The sequence below is a fragment of the Helianthus annuus genome, chromosome 6 (assembly GCF_002127325.2).
Source record: "Helianthus annuus cultivar XRQ/B chromosome 6, HanXRQr2.0-SUNRISE, whole genome shotgun sequence".
Lineage (NCBI taxonomy): Eukaryota > Viridiplantae > Streptophyta > Magnoliopsida > Asterales > Asteraceae > Helianthus > Helianthus annuus.
Genome location: NC_035438.2, coordinates 3,855,890 through 3,862,541, shown reverse-complemented (window position 1 = coordinate 3,862,541; position 6,652 = coordinate 3,855,890).

Genomic DNA, 6,652 nt, shown 5'->3' with positions numbered 1-6,652 from the left:
CACAACCACCCCCTTGTGCCCGTCATCGTCGCCATCGTCCTCCCAATGCTGCCTGCGACGGGGCTATCACAAACACACACATATAAATACACATGTGATACATATGTATATATAAAGGTGCTCATTCGAGTCATTCCCAAACCCTAGGCCCATCCCTTTACTCCTTTAGGCTCATCCTCACACCTACTGACGTGGACGCCTACGTGACGGGTCATCCTCAAGGGGCTACTCTTCTCCGCACTCTTTATTTTTTTTGAATGGTAGATCAACTGGATTTCCAGCTTACTCCAAAGGGTCAGCATATGCTGTTAAAACCCCTCACCCCAAGTTCGAATCCCTCCCGGAGGTGTTCTCCCGTATTTACATAATTTTGCACTTAGTAGGAATCGAACCTGAGACCTCCCAGAAGGAAACCACTTAATGGAAAACCCCCTGACCAACTGGGCTATATCATATTGGCTTCTCCGCACTCTTTAGCCTAATGGCGTTTAACTAGAAAAGATGGTGACTTGGCATTGGACTTAACGCCCGCTACATAGAAGTGTCTACGTAATTCAATGTTTTAAATACCGGTATGAACCGGCCAGTTATACCGGTTAAACCGGATATCGAACACGAGTCCGGCACGATAAAGGCCGGTAAAACCCAAATACGGTATGTCTTATGTACCGGCGGTAAATCCGGTTCTACCGGTCTGCATTATCTTAAGATTTGATTTCTTAATTTTAATAAAATACAATATTAAGGTAATATTCATCTTCCATATTTCCGGTAATTAACCTAGGTCTTCTATTCCAATATTTCATCGTTGTTGAAATTGTTACTCGCCTCATACAACGCAATATTGTACATTAACTAATAAAAATATTCTTAAAATGCTTAATAGTTTACAATAAAAATAGTTGTTTTTAGATAAAACTATGATAAGTTATATAAATCCTAATTGAGATTGGATTGTTTTTTAGATGAATTTGTATTTTATGGAATTTATAGAGTTAACTAGTAACCCGGTTTACCCGCCCGATACAACCCGGTTCAACTGGTTGAACCATTTTAGAGCCCAACCCGGTATGACTTAAAAACCGGTTTTTAAAACATTGTATGTAATTATACTAGTAGAAGACTAATTACCTAATGACTAGTCACCTAACTAATAAAGTGCAACTAATTCATCTAACTTTTTATTATGATGTTCTCCCTCAGACTAAGCATCGATCGTGACATTAGCTTGAAACAAATAGCAATAGTTTTGTATGATTTCAGATCTTGCAATCCTAGCATACATAAAGTTTTAATTTACAATACAATTTTATATTTTATATAACCAAATGTTTATAGAAGTATAGAACCAAACATGGTCCTCGGAAACTAGGGTATTACATGATGTAATAAACTAAAAATATATATTAAATATATGCAAAATGCACGGAGCAAATCGTTGTTAGAAAATAAACCTATCAGCGAATACAAACAATCAGTGCTCATCACATGCAAATAAAACAAGCCAAAAATTAACTTTTTAAATGTTTGTCTATGATATGTCGGTCATCACTGACAGATTACTGTCAGAGCAGACAACTTACCCGACTATAAGAAAAAAAAGTTTAGTTTTTAAATAACCTTAGCTAAACATTTAAAAAGTTAATCAATCATTAAAGAGTCTATTGTGATCTTTCGATAATACTTGTCGCCGAATTTGGTGATCGATTGTGATATTTGGATTTGATCTTTTGCTTGTTAGAATCCAGTGGCTTCGTTGTTCGTAAGGTGTCATATGTAGGGTTGTTCACGAGATGAGCCGAACCGAGCGGACCTTTGCTCGTGCTTGGCTCGTTTACAAACTAAACCGAGCAGAGGGGCTCATTTAAAACCGAGCCTCAAATCAAGCGAACATTTTCCGAGCAGTAAATATTTCGAGTGAGCGTCGAGCGAAGATCGAGCGATTTGGACAACTGTGTCGCCTGATTTAAATTTGTTGAGAGAGATAGTGACAATGTTGGGTCTCAAGTTTTATGTCTTTAAAAACAAAAATAAAAACACACGTTTCATGGCATAATATTTTTCTTGTGAGCGACAATGTTGTGGCCAACGAGGCGATGATCATTTTACACGAACAATGACGTTAAAAGCTGGAGACGATCGACTTAGGGTAACGACATGAAACATTGAGGCGATGAGCAGACTGTCATTTATCGGTTTAGGGTTTAACTTTTAGATTTAATATTAATTTTTTTACGTGGTTGGGCTAGTACGTATAGATTTAGTTGTAAATTGTATATAGTTGACCAAAATCTAATAGAGTGATATATATAAAACTATAATTTTTTTTTTTTACAAATCATTGGCAGGTAGTCGGGCAACAAGTTGCGCCGCCACCCAATGTAGGGGAGGTTCATTTGAGAAGAAAATTAAACTGGTATGTGTAAATGTATATGTATATATATACTAATTAAAAGTAATAATTCGAGCCGAACGGACCTTTTCTCATGTTTGGCTCGTTTACAAACCGAACCGAGCAGAGTGGCTCGTTTACAACCGAACGTCAAATCGAACGAGCATTTTCCGACCAATTTCCGAAAGAGCGTCGAACGAGTGACGAGCGGCGAGCGATTTGAACGGCCCTAGTCATATGACATCCAACACTGTCTGTAATATTCCCGTTGCGGGTATTCTTTACTCTTTACATAAACTCTCTATGGCTTTCTTGTCCGATCCAATTCCCATCCTCCTTCCTTTTAACTTTATTTCTTTTATATATACAAAGTTTATACATTAATCATATGCGAGAGACAACAACAATCTTACAAACTGTATGTGGGGTTGCATGTTGCGAATGTGCACCGTTCCATGTTTGTATGACCCATCACCATCTTCGTCCTTTTATTTACTAACAAAACAAAAAATATATATATATATATATATATATATATATATATATATATATTCATACACTCCTATCCTTTATCTCTCTTAATATATACATAGATATATAGTGAAAGATAGAGTAAAAAAAGATTAAGAATAAGATATAATGGTATGGGAATAATGATAGCCTAAAAATAATATAAAACAAATCACAAAATGTTTAAAAAAAAAAAGATTCCGTTTAACACCCTTCTTGTAAATTGTCATGTTTCTTAATATTGATAGATGCAAGTTTGGTGGATGAGAGAACATTGCCGATTAAGTACTAACCCTATTACTCTATTAGGATTTTGAGTTATTTTATAAGATATTAGTAGTTTTAGTCATTTTGCTAGAAGATGTACCATTGAGTCAGTTTTGTATTATACTAGGGTTATGCGCCGTCCGCGTTGCGGGGCGTCAAACCGAATATTTCCTAGTTTAATAACATGTACGCGTTTATTTCGGTTACTTATACATGCTACTTGTAACACGATCTAAAAAAAAGATGCATTGAGTCAACCAATTAAACCAAAACACTATCATAGTTATGCTTAAGAAATAACTAAAACAATGGCAAGCATATAATTTAGAGCTGGGGGCAAAACAATAATTTGTGAGGACCAATTAGCAAGTGCTAGGCTGTTGGCACGAATAAAAACTATATTGAGTGAACCAAGTAAAATAAAACACTACCATAGTTTTGCCAAAAAAAAAAACGATGGCAAGATTGCAATTTTGAACTGGGGTGAAATCGTAATTTTGAAATGGAGGCAAAATCATATTTTGAACTGAGGGCAGACCATAATTTTATTTTGAACTGGGGGCAAAATCGTAATTTTTAGATAAGCGCAAAATCGTAAATTTTTAGCTGGAGGCAAAACCAACATTTTATTTTGAACTGGGGACGAAATCGTAATTTCAATCTGGGGATAAAATCGTAATTTGGCAGGACTATAGCGGGGGCAAAAGCATAATTTTATTTTGAAATGGGGGCAAATCGTAATTTTAACTGAGGGCAAAATAAAAATTTTATTTTTAACTGGGAAAAAATCGTAATTTTAAACTTGGGATAAAGTTGTAATTTAGCAGAAGTTATAGACAACTATTATAAACTTATTAATAAAAGAAAATAGCACCAGCACTTTTAGCCAATCACAAAACAAAACTATTCAAAAAAAAAAAAAAAAAAAACTAATTCTGGCCGCCCAAACCCACCATTCAGAAAACAAAACTATTGTCCCTCATGAGGTTTGTATACGTTGAATAATTTAAATTTAATGAGATATAATATAATAGATATGAGTTATTTTATAATACCTGTGAAGTGAAAGGAAATGTTTTTTTTTCTTCAGAATGATGACATTCTTGTATTATGCTACCATACTTTTTAAATTGAAGAGTCATGTTGTCTCATTCTGGCCAGACTACATTGTTTTAACTGGGACCATGTTGGTTTCAGAGTTTGGCTTGGCATTCCCCAGGGAAACCATGCCGTCGACTGCCACTTGACAACCGTTGTGCCCCTACAAGAGCTGAACACTCTCTGACGTAACACACGGTGGGACCAAAACCCGAGTAGGCTTAGGCTAGAACCTGACACCTCTGCAAGGAGGCTAGGCTCTATCCATCATTGCCTAAGCCACCAAAGTGACACAAGTAAGGATTAAACTTGAGTCTCCATAATTTATTTATTATTCAATCAGATCGTTTTTTATCAGTAAACCTATAATATAATTGCATAGGAGAAAAATAATTGTTAATGAGTTGGTGGTGGAATAGTAAATGAGAGACCTGGTGTTTCAAGTGACTCAGGTTCGATTCATGTCCCCATCATTTAGGTTTGAAGACACCTGGTGATGATGGGAGACTAGGCGAGTAGACAACGGTCGCTAACTTGATCCCTGATTCAAAGACGAGTGTATCGCGATGTAGTGAAATTTATCAGTAGTCTATTTAAAGGAATCGTTGCCCGTAAAAAAAAAGGAGAAAAATAGTGGGTAAAAGTTAAAGGATGTATATTAAACTTACGAAAATGTTTGAAGGCAGAAGCAAGAAGGTTCCTTGGGTGGACAGGATCCAATCTGGAAAGTCCATAGAATCATCCGATTAACGTGTATTTGTCTACTAGGATACTAGTCAACATATTCCTCTTTTTCTAACTTTTATTTCAGTTCAACAACCTTATTCCTCTTTTTCTAACCTTTATTTTAGTTAATATGAAACGTTATCTAACCAAAACGGTTATCCAAACCAGCAGTCTACTAATTAGAACGGTCCATCTATTTTCAAAAAAAAAAAAAATAACATAACTAATAATTTAAAAAATAATAATCTTAAGCATACATAAATGTGTAAAAAAAACGAGCCAAGAGCTGTCTCGAGCTTTTTATGAGCCAAGCTCAAACTCGATTTTTAGCTCGATAAAATAAACAAGCCGAGTTTAGTCGTTTATGTTCGAGCACGACCTCGGCCCCAACATGGCTCGTCTTGGCTTGGTTCGGCTCATTTGCAACTCTAAAAATTACTAAGATAGTAGTTTTAACTCCTGACTAGTTGATTATACGATTATGACACACATAGTGCTCCCTCAATCCCATGCGCCAGTAAGTTAACTAAGTGACCATAAAAACAATGGGTGTTGTGGTTAGGGGGTAGGGGTGGTCATCACTCACTCACAACATCCATTCAATTTCCGCCATGTCATCGAGCTTTATTCCATCACTAGTGGTGGATTTTAGTGGAAACGCCCATCACTCACAACACACGCATCTCCATCATCAAAATCATTCACAAAACAACAAACAAGTCGAATATACAACGCGTGATGGTGGTGATCGGCGGCGGTGCGCGTTATAATTTCACGAGTGATGGCACCTCCATCACGAACCGCCCCGGGTCCCCTGATAAAGTACAAAACTCATTTATGGTTTTGTAATGTTATATTTTATATTGTATTTAGGTCCTTATTAGGGGAAAGGGACACTCATCAATCATTATATTCATCATACTATCACAACCAATCATCAACCTCATTCCCTTTAATTCCGTCACACCTTCACTAAATTGCTTTTACCACCTATCACAAAATCACCTACAAAAAACCAACCAATCACCACATGCCAACTCATTCTCCCCTTACACCATCAAACAACAACGACCATGACCACCATAACGCCCATCACTATTACTGATCACGCCACTTGCAGCGGTGTGATCACGATGATCATACCATCAGGATACTCATCACGGTGGTGCCCAAGCCCCTTTAAATAGTGTTTTCATATATCCAACTTTTAGAAAAGAAGCAAAAACTCATGCATTCATCATTTTCCTGATGAACCCATGTTTTAAACATTTGGTCTATAACACCTTACTATGTATAATATTTTTTATGTTGTCATTAAATTTATTTTATTTAAATAATCTATAAGGCGTTTTTATCTCCCAAAATTTTCTTACCCTACCCCGAACTTGCATTAAGGGGTGTTTGGTGTTGCGTTTTCAAAATAGATTATGCGTTTTTAAAATAGATTTTGCGTTTTCAAAACTGTGTTTTGAAAAAGCATGTAGGTACATGCTTCTCCAAAACTGCGTTTTGAAGACAGATAATCACTTTTTCATCCAAACATTTTTTTAGATTATTTATGTTTTACAAACGCAATAATCAAATAATCACTTCAAAACGTAATCACAAACACCCTCAAAGATAAATTGTCATTAGTGCATAATCTTTTTAAGATTTATT